Here is a 13,363-nt window from a genome sequence, read left to right as displayed (position 1 = left end):
CAACAACACTGGCATCACCTTCCTCATCGACACTGGAGCCGAGTACAGTGTTCTTCCAGCGACACCCACCGATCGTGCTCGCGGAACCAACGGACTGGATCTGCAAGCAGCCAACAACAGCAGCATCCAGACCTATGGTCAGCGCATGCTCACACTTGATTCACTTGATTCTGATCATTCTAAATATTCGGAGCCTGGTTCGACGTTTAAATACCAAAATAAGGTGAAGAGGATACCAAATGCCCTCGAACGGATAATTTTTTGACTTTCGTCCCGAAACAACTTTGCCAGCTTCACTTGTCTCCAGTATGTGGTCCCGCTCCGACCTCTCCGCGGTGCTGACACCGACTGAAGCGGCATAGACCCATCGCGGTCACGGCCAGTGGGCGGAGTTTAGTTGGGCCCGGCGCAACGTGATTGGCCAGCGCTCCTATCCAATCCGGTGCGGTAGCGAGCGAGCCTCTATCCGGGTGCCAAAACTGATTAACATTACGAGCCAACGACAAGTGCTCTAAATTTTGATATTTTGTTAAGAGACCATATTGACAAAAATTGGCGCTTGAGCTGAAATATCGTCTGCCAAAATTTCAAGCTAATTGGACAAAAATTGAAGAAATTATCGCCGAAAAGCAGGGTCTCATGGGGTCTGAAATGCATAGTAATTGCATATAGTAAGAAGAGCTGAGACCTATCTGCCCAACAGAAAAATCACCACCTGCAGCTATTTTCTATCAGTCACCCCCTAAATTTCATCATTTATTTGAATAAAACAGCAACAGCTGGAGTGGATAATGATATCAGGTCAGCTGGTCTAACAGTTATGGTTTACATCGAGTTTTTTTTCACATAGTACTTAGTAGTTTTACTTTTCCTTTTATGTGCTTAGCCAATGCCCTTATGTTGAAAAGTCTACTGTCAACATCCTCAAGCAAAAGCACACATAAAAACCAACCTACACTAACAAAACTAAAAATGTATACCATGCCTGAACTGAATAAAAACTAGTAGGTATCATTACAGCAGTAAAACATGCACTTTAAAAATAAAAATAAAAACTTAAGTAAAACTTTACTGAAGGTCAATCATTCTCCAGCAAATCAATTATCTTATCTCCAATCAATGCCCATCATTTAATTTTCTCAGACCACTGTTCTAGCACAGCAGTTCAGCACATTCCCATGTTAGGGTGGTTAATGTGAAGATGAAGTCCAAGAAGATAAAAAATGAAATCTAACCTGACGTAACCTTACATATAGGTACTAACCTGCTAACCTTCAACCTACCGACCTACCAAGCTACTTGTACTACCAGTACCAAGCAGGGCCTCGGCTAAGGAATTTTGACTACTGGGGCAAATCGTCAAAGTGTGTTGGCGCCCTGCTGGGGGGTGGGGGGGGGGGGGTTTGAACACCTGCGGTTTTTCCTGAGGTTTTTCGCGGATATCTCAAAAACCGTTTTTGAAAAACGGCGGCGCTCCATCATCCATCAATTCTACACGTGTTGTAAAAATTTCAGACCAAGATCATTCAAGATCAGGTCACCAGGTCACTTCAAGTGACCTCATCTCATAAAATGTTTCAATGTAGGTATGCCGTAGCTACACCGACGAAGTGACCGATCGCTTTGAAACTTTCAGCGGTTGATAAGAGCAACAGCATGTACAAAATTTATAGGTATCTCGGAATTTTCACATCGGTGACCTAAGGTCAGCTCAATTTTGCGACCTCTATTATAAGTCAATGGGAGAAAATTCAAAACCACCTCTTTTGGAGGAAAGTTGTTCTAAACACTATGAAACACTGTACGTGACTTCGACACACTGAACATGAAAATAGCACCCGTGACCCTTGTTTATGCCCCTGAGGTCATCTCAGTTCACGAATGGTATCTAACAGTTTTTCGCGAATAACTTTGAAAGAGGCATGCTAGAGCGATGAAAATGCCTTAGTTGTGTTTGGCTCGACGATTCAGATCGACCGATATGCAACATGACAATTTCCGGTCAGATCATGACCCTGACCTGAGGTCGAATTTTCAAGTTGACGTTCAAGGTCAAATTGTAGTTAACCCGGCAGGCGGTGGGCCTACCAGCCACCTTCCGCGCGGTGGGGGGGGGCACTTTTTTGCCCCCCCCCCGTATCTCCGAAACTACTGGACGGATCCGGAAAATTCAAACGGCGTTCGATAGCCCTGTCAAATTTGTCGAAAGAAACCAAATTTCATTCACCTCGGGGTCACCGATGACGTCACAGGTCAGGTCAAAGATAAAATGTTTCACCGTTCACGGGGCTTCTAGGGAAAGCGCTATAACACCGAGTAAAACGCATTTTGTCGAAAATCAGCGATAAGGCGTCAGTAGTCTAGTACATATGTTGCTATTAGAGGTCACTGGTCATACCAGGTCAGGTCACAGGTCAGGTCACCAAAGGTCACCAAGGGTCACCACATGAGCCCAACTTTACTAAGGTTATGCGATGCATGTTTTATGGCCAGTTTTTCATTTCCAACTCAATGGTGTTGGTTATAAGACCATCAGGTACGGTTTAGGTCACTTTCTGGTGGAGGTCAGGTCAAGGTCAGGTCAAAAAAGGTCAAATTTCAAAGTTGATATTTTTGCATAAAAAGGGTATCGATTCGATGCAGCTCGTCACGGGGAGTCTAATGGTGGTCTTTGTTTTGCGCTACGAGGTCTAGAATTGCTAAAAATTGAGTTTGAAAATTTGACGTCATCAATTTTGAACAGTTTTTTTTTTTCGCTATAACTTGGCCAAAAAAAGAGGTATCGATCTCAAATTTGGTATGTAGATAGAAGGTGGTAGGTGCTATCACATATATTCCGTTTTTTCGAAATTCAAAAAACCTTTTCGATTTTTTGGCTATGATATTCAAAAAATCTTTTTTATTTTTGGGGGTCAAAATCCAAAAAATTCGAAAAACCGAAATATCAGTTTTGTAGCCCTTTTAATCCCACACCTCTTATGTTTGAAACATTTTTCTGTATCTCTAAAGCTGTAGGCCTGACAGCTCTTCCCGCGAAACCTTTTTTTGGTCGAAAATGGCAAAAATGACGTCACTCTGACGTCATTAGCGGCCAACCTATCACAGCCTTTGGAAAATTTTTGGTCATCATGTGCGCTAGCTGCTCCCGGGAGGGTACTGAAAGTTTGGTGACGATCGGCGCAGCGGTTCTCGAGATATATCGAAAAAACTAAAGGGGGGGGGCAAAAAAAAGCCCCCCCCCACCGCCTGGAAGGTTAATTTGATGTCTTGACGAGAGGAACACGATGTCGGTAAAAGAAAGCTCGTGCAAGGCATGAGTCAAAAGTTATTGCAGAAAAATTGTTCCCGAAAAATCGTCTATTTTGGTAGTTTTTGCCCCTTGCAGGCAAAACCGTTGACGTTAGGTCAAATCTAAGAGAAATAACCAGAAAGCATGCTAATATGGCTATCAAATGCGCTTTTCCGCGGTGCTGTAGCTCTAATTGGTTCCCGAGTTATGCGTCGGCATCTTGTAAACTGTCGATATTCGACCTGAAAATCGGCGAAATTTGGTCTTCACCATGACCTGACCTTTGACCTGACCAAAGAATTTGCCGAAGTGGCCGAAGTAATTTCGTCATTATTTTTAATTTTGACGCTCTTTCAAACGAAGATGGATTATGGGGTGCGAAAAGACATGTTTGCCAATGCAGCCTATATTTTTTTAATGGAAATTGAGGGTGCAGCTGCACACCGTAACTCCCTCTTCCGCCGCCCCTGATTTCTTGCCACAAACGTCTTCAACCGCTCCCGAATGAAAGAATGTACGTTAATATTGATGTATTCTCATTTTGTGGAGGTTGGGCAAAACCTGACCACTACTGGGGCATTCCTTGACTCTACTGGGGCATTTGCCCCAGTAGTTAACATGTTAGCCGAGGCCCTGGTACCAAGTACCAACCTACAACCTACCAACCAACTTACCACTTGGACTTCATCTTTACATATACTGTTGACCATAACAACTAGGGGTAGAGTAAGTTTATCTACTCTGAGTTCTGACTCTGAGCTCATCTTCACATTAACTGAGCAAGTCCTGCTTGTGCTCCACACTTAGTTTGAAACTTCTTCCAGGTTCTACACCACCATGCGGATGTGTGTATGCATCACTATGCTGATGCCATGATTTCACAAAAATCATTGAGACTATTTCATGCATTAAATTGGAAACCCTGTGAAACTGAGTGGCGAGTGACGCAAAACTTAAATTTTACACTGATACAATTAATCAAGATAAGTAAAGCCGCAAACCGACCAAGAAGAAAACCATAAAATTGAAAAATTGAAAAAAATGACTTGAACTGAAAAAGGTATATCTGCTGAGGATACATGAGTGCTAAGATATTTCATGATTTGGTAGGATGAAAATTAACTGCAGGACAAAAAGCGACACAAACAACAAATGGCTGCTTACCTGAGTATTTTAAGGTGAGACTGGAGCCTATTTACTTCCTTATTTCACATGTTCTAAAAATTGAGACGACAAAAAGTACGTAACTCACATCTTTTCAAAAAATATCTCCAATCAGGGGGTGTCGAAGTCTAGTAGGAAAATCTGGCAAATTCCCTGCGTGACGTCACGTCGGGGATGACCGACGGCACCTTGCACTGAAAGATACGGCAGAACGGCTATTTTTGAAAAATGATTAAAAATACTTTTGTGCTGTTATGACGCATAAAACGCTTATCAGCATGTTCCTCATCATGTGATAAAGGCATATCCGTGGTCGAAAATAGCTGAGTCCCTCCCAATTTCCAACCACCGACCTCATAAGCAAAGGATGTAAGCGTAATCCTTAAGGGCGACTTTCCTATACATATCCGTACATATGCGTCCTTATGGAAATCGGTAGTGTGGCGATTGGCGACGCGCGCGACATCTGTGTGGCGACCAAGTGGCGACTGTGGCGACACCAAATAATATATTCAAACACATACTTGACAGGTCACGCATTGTACACAGTGCAGTAAAAAAAAAAACCGCTCCCATCTCCATTCCCCTATTTGCTCCCTTTGCCCCCACGAGACAGGTATCTCGCTAGTTCAGGGTCAGACATAGGGTCACGGTCCAGGCCCTGGGCAATAAACTGTGCCCGCATTTCCTGATAGAGCTCGCGATACTTTTTCAGAAGGTCTGTCGACCTAGGAAGCTGCTCCGTCTCTATCATCAGAGAAGGGGTTTCGGTATCTGTTAGGATCGTGGCGAGGTCGTTCACAGCAATATCGGAGCCTTTGTCGTCATGCGTATCGAGTAAGCATTCGTGGTCGTTCCTGTTTCTCGATTCACACGAGTTTTCACTGCCCCCAGCTTGCCAGTTGGTGTCGTCCTTGTCGTTGGGCTCGATGATGCTTCCAGTTGTGTGGGCTGCTCCCATGAGGATTGACGTGGCGTTACCACGGAGCACGGCAAGCGACACTCGCTGAAAGAGGTACTCTGTAGCCCTCCTGTCGCCGCTTTCACGTGCTATTCGCCGACCTACGTCCTTCAAGAACTGGACAGTGGACTGTCCCAGTGAGCCACTCGTTTCGACGGCGATGGGCTGGAACTTGAAACGCCTTTCCAGCTCTCCATAGCGGCGCCTCTTCCGGCTTTCGGCGGCTTCTGCTGCAGCTCCTGCATGGACCGCCGATTTACCGATGATGTAGCTGGCGTATGTATCGACGCAGGTGCTATCCCATATAAGGCACTTGCCTTCGGTGAAGGGGAAGGTGGTCATCCCATCCGCGACACCTGGTGGCTGCTTTTCTGCTGTATGTAGGCATTGGGGTTTTGCCAGATGTGGTTCCTACTGCTACACCACTATGTTGACCCAATACTAGAAAAGTTATTTTCCTAGTAAAAGGCAAGCAAATTGAAAGTTGATTTATAAAATTGCTTATAAATGATTACGAGATAATAATAAAGAAATTTTGATTGAATAATTATTTAAATAATCAACCGTGAAACTATATTCTGGTAGGTTTAGTAGAAATAAGTCCGTGCAACCTTGTATTTAGGGCCTTGTCTCCAATGTTTTATAACCCTTATAACCCATAACCTGCGCAAACTGCAACAAACCTGGCGCATAACTGACAATCATGAATGCATCTGGCAGCCTGACGTCATGTTATTACGATAGAAAAAATGCATATTTACGTCTGGACAACGAGTTGCGGGGAAAAGTGCTGATTTTGTTGCAGTTTTACGAGCCGGTGATTAGGCTGGATTGATTTTTGGGTTACTTTTTCGTTCCGATTCATGTATTTCATAGTGTTTGTCTTTTAAATATTTTAGTTCTTTCAGATAAATATTACTTGCCTCACAACTTTTGTAAAAACGTTTCATTTTTTTTATAAGCCGACGTTCAGAGTCCTAAAAATACATCAGCACTACAAACATTGTAAACAAACAAATGGAGCACCACTTGGCTCTGTTCCAAGGCCATTTCATGGATTAGGTATTCCTGGATGGGACACTCCGCCGATTTTCCGACCACCCGGTGGCGGCGGCGGATTTCCCGACGGCGAGGGCGCTGGCGCCATTTTAGCATTGCGGGCTGTGGGCGGAGCGTGTCTTTTTGTATACTTTTGTCGTTTATTACTTACCTGTAACCGATTTTGGTGAAAAATTTTGTGAACCTGGTAGAACAGGAATTGAGGAATGTCATGAACATATTCTTTTCCCAGTTTTGATTTAAGAAGCTGCTTAAATTCTGCTGACAAGTGAGGACCCGTGATTACAGCCGAAGAGCCAATGTTAGAATAAAGTGAAGTTTTATGCGATAACATGAAAATAAGTTGATATTTGTATTAAACCATCAATAGGAACTTGTTTGACTGCCGAGGAACGATGATATTTGATGATAAATTGCATCGGCAAGTCAAGAATACCGGCTCAGTTTATGGGCATCAGGTAATGATTCCGTATGTGATAGTGACTAAATGGAGCCATAATAATTATAAGAAAGAACTTAAAATATGTGTGAAGTCTCTGACATCGTGTCTTATGAGCTTAAGTTCGCTAATTTCGCCCTCCATTACCGCGTTTTTAGCACGCAAGCCGGTGCGGCGGCCGCGGGCGCACTCGCCGCCGATGTACGTCTGTCAAGACAGCCTCAGATTCAGATTCACTTTCAGAATCACATTCGGACCCCCTTAGATTTTCATAAAAACTGGTCCATAGGTACAGTTTTGGACGCTGATTCCAATGGTGAAGTCTGTTTTTCGCCACATATTATACTTTGGCCCCTAGAGGCATTCAAAGTTTTTTTTGGGGCGAAGGGGGACCCCCTTAGATTTTCATAAAAACTGGTCCATGTGTACAGTTTTGGACGCTGATTGCAACGGTGAAGTCTGTTTTTCGCCACATATTATACTTTGGCCCCTAGAGGCATTCAAAGTTTTTTGGGAGAAGGGGGACCCCCTTGGATTTTCATAAAAACTGGTCCATGTGTACAGTTTTGGACGCTGGTTCCAATGGTGAAGTCTGTTTTTCGCCACATATTATACTTTGGCCCCTAAAGGCATTCAAAGTTTTTTGGGGCGAAGGGGGACCCCGTTAGATTTTCATAAAAACTGGTCCATGGCAGGGCCTCCTCTAACATACCCACTGGGTGGGCAAATGCCCACCCAGTCGCCACAATTGCCCACCCAGTGGCGTCGATTTGCCCACCCAGAAGCAAATGCAAAAATAAAGGTCCGGCCGGACGTCCGGTACTACCTTTCCGGTCTTAAGCAAACTGGATGCTGTTTGAAGGTCAAAAAAAGTTTTCTGGTTGCTCGATATTCAGGAGCGTAGCCAGGATTTCCTCAAGGAGGGGGCTAAACGCACAAGGGCGCAAGATAACCCCCTCAAAATCCAAAAAGCCATCGGGTTGCATCCAATATTTTTTTGGATGGGGCCCAAATAAATGGAAAAAATATTCATTAACAAACAATGTTAGAACTGAGGGGGTAAGCAGTATATGGGCCCCTGTTAGACAGGCCCACGAATAGCTTCATAGAGTCGCCAGCCGGTTCTGATGGCGGTCTGAGGACCCGTAGGTCGGATGAGGGTTCTTCAGACCGTCACAGGCCCCTATAGCCCATGAGAGCCTCGTAAGCCGTCTGAGGGTCATATAAGCCGTCTAGGGCCACTCAGACCGACAAAAGGCCCCTTGCACTTGCTGAGGCCCAGTCAGGCCGACGTAGGGCCCTCTCAGACAAACTAAGGGCCCGTTCAGGTCATTTGAGGGCCTCCTCAAACCGATAAGGGCCCCTCAGATCGACAGTGGATCCGATCCGAGCTCCCTCAAACCGATATAGGGTCAGACCAACAGTCGGAACGCATTGATTCTGTTTACACACCGTTGGACCCAAGTTGGACCCATCCCATCCAACTGGCCCCCTGGTTTCAATAGGGCCCCAAGGCTCTAAAATTGGGTCTCTCTTGGCCAAAGAATAACTACTCAGCTGTGTCAAAGGATCTGCCGCAGGGCCTTTGCGTCGCCAAGGGCCCACTGTGTCAGTCAGGGGCCTCTATGGAATAAGGACCCCTGGCTTCCAGGAGGGGCCATGGTCCCTTTGGCCCCCTCCTTGGCTATGCCACTGCAGGTGACAAACGTTCTTTCAGACGACCAGGGGGCAGGGGCCCAGGCGACCAGAACCCCAAGCGACCAGGGGCCCCCTGGGCGACCAGAGGCCCCAGGAAACCGGGGGTCCTCGGATGAGTGCAGGGGCCCATTGGGTAATCAGGGGCACCTCGGGTAACCAGGGCCACAGAAATGAAACTTGAATTGATATAAATTTGCTTCCGAGTAAAATACGTTTTATCCAGTGTTAGAAAAAAATATCCCGGGGCCTGTGGGGCCCCCATGGCGCCTTCTGCGCTCAAGGGAGGGGGCCATTGCCCCCGTGGCCCCTCCCCTTGGCCACGCCCCTGCCGATATTGGAGTTATCAAGTAATTGTCTCGTAAGTGAAAAGGCACGTACAATAAAGGTACAACCCTCTGCAAGCTGCGTGGTATAAGGTATCTTTTTTCGACAAAACCGAGAATAACGCGAATACGCTAACGGTCATTCGGAAATCGTAACAGCAAGACGCGCGAGACTCCGCACCTTAGATTGGGCTTATTTTGGTATACATTTTCCATCTAGTTTGACAACAACACACAAAAGTTTATATTTCCCCCCAAAACAAACTTTTGCTTTTTTGCTACGGTAAGAGTACACATTGTTCAGTGACTGAATTAATCGAAGGGGTGGAGCATGGCGCATCTATATGCAATGTGTTCCGACCGACTGATTATCATAACCTTTGAGATATTAGGTATCGGTTTTGTCGAAATAAGAATACCTACCACGCAGTTTTTGCGGAGGGCTGCAAGTACAGCCCTCTGCAGACTGCGTGGTAGGTATCCTTTTTTTCGACAAAACCGAGAATAACGCGAATACTATGCTATCGGGCACTCGGAAATCGTAACAGAAAGATGCGCGAGACTCCGCAGCTTAGATTGGCATTATCATCGTATGCATTTTCCATCCAGTTTGGCAACAAAACCCAAAAGTTTATATTTGCCCCCAAAACGAACTTAAACATTTTGTTGCCACACAAGGCGTAGGTATGCTTTGTTTATTGATAGGCCCTATCGAAGGAATGGAGCATGGCGCATCTATTTGCAGTGAGCTTCGACCGACTGATAACATGACTTTTGAATTATAATCAGTTTTGTCGGAAAAAGAATACCTACCACGCAGTCTGCTGAGGGCTGTACATGTAATCTGGAACGAATCGCTCGAGCATCGCTAACCATAAAACATACGACAAACGTTAACTATCATTTTATTTCCAATAATGGCACAGCTTATTTCGTCTCATCCCCGCACCCCCCCCCCCCCCCCGGTAACAGGTTTTGAAATTGGTTGAACCCCAAAACAAGTGGCTGGATCCGCCCTTGGGCGGGGAAGTGGCGAAAATTTTGCCCACCCAGTGAAAAATCCTTAGAGGAGGCCCTGGTCCATGGGTACAGTTTTGGACGCTGATTCCAATGGTGAGGTCTGTTTTTCGCCACATATTATACTTTGGCCCCTAGAGACATTTAAAGTTTTTTTGGGGCGAAGGGGGACCCCCTTAGATTTTCATGAAAACTTGTCCATGTGTACAGTTTTGGACGCTGATTCCAACGGTGAAGTCTGTTTTTCGCCACATATTATACTTTGGCCCCTAGAGGCATTCAAAGTTTTTTTGGGGGAAGGGGGACCCCCTTACATTTTCATAAAAACTGGTTCATGTGTACAGTTTTGGACGCTGATTCCCATGGTGAAGTCTGTTTTTCGCCACATATTATACTTTGGCCCCTAGGGCATTCAGATTCACTTTCAGAATCACATTCGGACCCCCTTAGATTTTCATAAAAACTGGTCCATGGGTACAGTTTTGGACGCTGATTCCAATGGTGAAGTCTGTTTTTCGCCACATATTATACTTTGGCCCCTAGAGGCATTCAAAGTTTTTTGGGGCGAAGGGGGACCCCCTTAGATTTTCATAAAAACTGGTCCATGTGTACAGTTTTGGACGCTGATTCCAATGGTGAAGTCTGTTTTTCGCCACATATTATACTTTGGCCCCTAGAGACATTTAAAGTTTTTTTAGGGCGAAGGGGGACCCCCTTAGATTTTCATGAAAACTGGTCCATGTGTACAGTTTTGGACGCTGATTCCAACGGTGAAGTCTGTTTTTCGCCACATATTATACTTTGGCCCCTAGAGGCATTCAAAGTTTTTTTGGGGGAAGGGGGACCCCCTTAGATTTTCATAAAAACTGGTCCATGTGTACAGTTTTGGACGCTGATTCCCATGGTGAAGTCTGTTTTTCGCCACATATTATGCTTTGGCCCCTAGGGCATTCAGATTCACTTTCAGAATCACATTCGGACCCCCTTAGATTTTCATAAAAACTGGTCCATGGGTACAGTTTTGGACGCTGATTCCAATGGTGAAGTCTGTTTTTCGCCACATATTATACTTTTGCCCCTGGAGGCATTCAAAGTTTTTTTTGGGGCGGAGGGGGACCCCTTAGATTTTCATAAAAAACTGGTCCTTGTGTACAGTTTTGGACGCTGATTCTAACGGTGAAGTCTGTTTTTCGCCACATATTATACTTTAGCCCCTAGAGGCATTCAAAGTTTGTTTAGGGGGAAGGGGGACCCCCTTAGATTTTCATAAAAACTGGTCCATGTGTACAGTTTTGGACGCTGATTCCAATGGTGAAGTCTGTTTTTCGCCACATATTATACTTTGGCCCCTAGAGGCATTCAAAGTTTTTTGGGGCGAAGGGGGACCCCCTTAGATTTTCATAAAAACTGGTCCATGGGTACAGATTTGGACGCTGATTCCAATGGTGATGTCTGTTTTTCGCCACATATTATACTTTGGCCCCTAGAGACATTCAAAGTTTTTTGGGGCGAAGGGGGACCCCCTTAGATTTTCATAAAAACTAGTCCATGTGTACAGTTTTGGACGCTGATTCCAACGGTGAAGTCTGTTTTTCGCCACATATTATACTTTGGCCCCTAGAGGCATTCAAAGTTTTTTGGGGGAAGGGGGACCCCCTTAGATTTTCATAAAAACTGGTCCATGTGTACAGTTTTGGACGCTGATTCCAATGGTGATGTCTGTTTTTCGCCACATATTATACTTTGGCCCCTAGAGACATTCAAAGTTTTTTTTGGGGCGAAGGGGGACCCCCTTAGATTTTCATGGCCTCTAGGGGCCAAAGTATAATATGTGGCGAAGAACAGACTTCACCGTTGGAATCAGCGTCCAAAACTGTACACATGGACCAGTTTTTTTGAAAATCTAAGGGGGTCCGAATGTGATTCTGAAAGTGAATCTGAATGCCCTAGGGGCCAAAGTATAATATGTGGCGAAAAACAGACTTCACCATGGGAATCAGCGTCCAAAACTGTACACATGGACCAGTTTTTATGAAAATCTAAGGGGGTCCCCCTTCCCCCAAAAAACTTTGAATGCCTCTAGGGGCCAAAGTATAATGTGTGGCGAAAAACAGACTTCACCGTTGGAATCAGCGTCCAAAACTGTACACATGGACCAGTTTTTATGAAAATCTAAGGGGGTCCCCCTTCGCCCCAAAAAAACTTTGAATGTCTCTAGGGGCCAAAGTATAATATGTGGCGTAAAACAGACTTCACCATTGGAATCAGCGTCCAAAACTGTACCCATGGACCAGTTTTTATGAAAATCTAAGGGGGTCCCCCTCCACCCCCAAAAACTTTGAATGCCTCTAGGGGCCAAAGTATAATATGTGGCGAAAAACAGACTTCACCATTGGAATCAGCGTCCAAAACTGTACCCATGGACCAGTTTTTATGAAAATCTAAGGGGGTCCCCCTCCGCCCCAAAAAACTTTGAATGCCTCTAGGGGCCAAAGTATAATATGTGGCGAAAAACAGACTTCACCATTGGAATCAGCGTCCAAAACTGTACACATGGACCAGTTTTCATGAAAATCTAAGGGGGTCCCCCTTCCCCCAAAAAAACTTTGAATGCCTCTAAGGGCCAAAGTATAATATGTGGCGAAAAACAGACTTCACCGTTGGAATCAGCGTCCAAAACTGTACACATGGACCAGTTTTTATGAAAATCTAAGGGGGTCCCCCTTCGCCCCAAAAAAACTTTGAATGCCTCTAAACTTTGAATGCCACATATTATACATCAAGTATAATATGTGGCGAAAAACAGACTTCACCATTGGAATCAGCGTCCAAAACTGTACCCATGGACCAGTTTTTATGAAAATCTAAGGGGGTCCCCCTCCGCCCCAAAAAACTTTGAATGCCTCTAGGGGCCAAAGTATAATATGTGGCGAAAAACAGACTTCACCATTGGAATCAGCGTCCAAAACTGTACACATGGACCAGTTTTTATGAAAATCTAAGGGGGTCCCCCTTCCCCCAAAAAAACTTTGAATGCCTCTAGGGGCCAAAGTATAATATGTGGCGAAAACAGACTTCACCGTTGGAATCAGCGTCCAAAACTGTACACATGGACCAGTTTTTATGAAAATCTAAGGGGGTCCCCCTTCGCCCCAAAAAAACTTTGAATGTCTCTAGGGGCCAAAGTATAATATGTGGCGTAAAACAGACTTCACCATTGGAATCAGCGTCCAAAACTGTACCCATGGACCAGTTTTTATGAAAATCTAAGGGGGTCCCCCTCCGCCCCAAAAAACTTTGAATGCCTCTAGGGGCCAAAGTATAATATGTGGCGAAAAACAGACTTCACCATTGGAATCAGCGTCCAAAACTGTACCCATGGACCAGTTTTTATGAAAATCTAAGGGGGTCCC

The 13,363-nt window shown here is 45.0% G+C and overlaps 1 protein-coding gene across 2 annotated transcripts in view; it reads right to left on the bottom strand.

Moving 5' to 3' along the window:
* The window catches only part of LOC122388093 (hexosaminidase D-like), a 34,454-nt gene extending 28,363 nt beyond the window's left edge, over positions 1 to 6,091 (bottom strand). Inside the window, exons 1-2 of one of the 2 annotated variants that reach the window (XM_043378879.1) lie at positions 6,052 to 6,091; positions 4,454 to 4,565 (exon numbers count right to left, since the gene is read on the bottom strand). The gene's annotated coding sequence lies outside the window, so the exon portion shown is untranslated. Of the gene's footprint in view, positions 1 to 4,453; positions 4,566 to 6,051 lie in introns of those variants that run through there. The other variant, XR_006257730.1, reaches the window with a different exon arrangement.
* Between the last annotated feature and the right edge of the window lie 7,272 nt (positions 6,092 to 13,363).

The sequence above is a fragment of the Amphibalanus amphitrite genome, unplaced genomic scaffold, assembly GCF_019059575.1.
Source record: "Amphibalanus amphitrite isolate SeventyFive unplaced genomic scaffold, NRLGWU_Aamphi_draft 000308F_arrow, whole genome shotgun sequence".
Taxonomy (NCBI): domain Eukaryota; kingdom Metazoa; phylum Arthropoda; class Thecostraca; order Balanomorpha; family Balanidae; genus Amphibalanus; species Amphibalanus amphitrite.
Note: the sequence above shows the minus strand (reverse complement) of the source record. Positions and strands in the feature narration are given on the sequence as shown.